Genomic DNA, 1448 nt, shown 5'->3' on the forward strand with positions numbered 1-1448 from the left:
TGTAGGAGGAGGGCGGTGGCGCCCGTGCTGGCGGGGAGTGGGGGGAGGGGTGCCCTGGCTGAAGGAGGTGGGGGAGGCTCCTAGGTCAGGGGTGTGTGTGGGGGCGGTGCCCAGGCTGGAGAGGGCGTGGGGGGCGGTGCCCAGGCTGGAGGAGGAGGGCGGTGGCGCCCGTGCTGGAGGGGGAGTGGGGGGAGCGGTGCTCAGGCTGGAGAGGGCGGAGGTAGGCTCCCAGGTCAGGGGTGTGTGGGGGGGCGGTGCCCAGGCTGAAGGGGGCGAGGGGGACGGTGTCCATGCTGGAGGGGGTGGGGGGCGGTGCCCAGGCTGGAGGAGAAGGGCAGGGGCGCCGGTGCTGGAGCGGGAGTGGGGGGATCGGTGCTCAGGCTGGAGGGGGCGGAGGGAGGCTCCCAGGTCAGAGGTGCGTGTGGGGGCGGTGCCCAGGCTGGGATGGGGCGGAGGGGCGGTCGCGGAACCCGATGGGAGTACTGGGGAGGAAGCACAGTCGGACCAGCGGGAAGTTGGGGGGTACTGGCCACACAGTCTGTGCTTACCCTCTTCCTTGCCTGTCTCTCCGGGGTTGCGCGGGCCCCTCTCTGGCCGGGAGGGCCCGGACAGGTCGCCCCCTCCGGACCCGAGGACACTCACCTAATAGTCGCTTCCCAGCCCTGCTGGGGGCTGCCAAAGGCAGGGTTGTGGGGCCTCCTTCCCATCCGCCTGCCCCTTCCCTCTCTGCCTCTCCTCTTTAGACACTGATGAAGAGGGATGGATTAGCCCTATCCACTGGACTGCAGACCTCTCGGGGTCAAAGGTTAATCCCAGCATCCCAATCTCCCCCAAAAGGGCTGCTCCTGGACAGAGACATCCACAGACATTTACAGGGAAAAGATAGGGCCCCCTCCATGCTCCCAATGAGACAGATGATTGTGTGCTTTGTTCTGTGTTGGGCACTGTTTTCTCCCTACAGTTCCATCACTTGGACTTCAACTGCTGGATCCTTCCCACCTGCCATATGAATGTCCCTCTTCCAAGGAAACCCCTGACCCTTGAGGGACATAGAGCCACCCCCCTCAGAACCTGAGCCGGGGCTGAGCCTTCTCTCTCAGTTCCATAGGTTGCTGGCCCGCGCGGGGGTGTCTGTCCTCCCACTTCCCAGCTTCACACCTGACACCAGTAGTACTCAATAAATATCGGGAATAGAGACTGTATGCTCCTGATTTATCTCTGACTCCCAGGTGCCTGGTCAACTGCAGGAGTTTAGCATGTGTGTGTTTTCACTCTTCCTTGGCCAGGGGACTTCAGCTTTGGCTTCATCTGGGTCCTGTAGGCGGCTGCCTCCAAATCTGTACTCCAGCCCCAGGCTCTGTTTAGGTCTCCCGGCTGCCTCCTGATCTCTCCTCTCAGCTTTCACAACAGGAAAGTGAAAGGCTCAGAGAAGGAGGGGAAGAAGGGCA

The sequence above is a fragment of the Callorhinus ursinus genome, unplaced genomic scaffold (genome assembly GCF_003265705.2).
Source record: "Callorhinus ursinus isolate GAN/ISIS: 27379988/994484 unplaced genomic scaffold, GSC_fseal_2.0 scaffold8, whole genome shotgun sequence".
NCBI classification, from domain to species: Eukaryota; Metazoa; Chordata; class Mammalia; order Carnivora; family Otariidae; genus Callorhinus; species Callorhinus ursinus.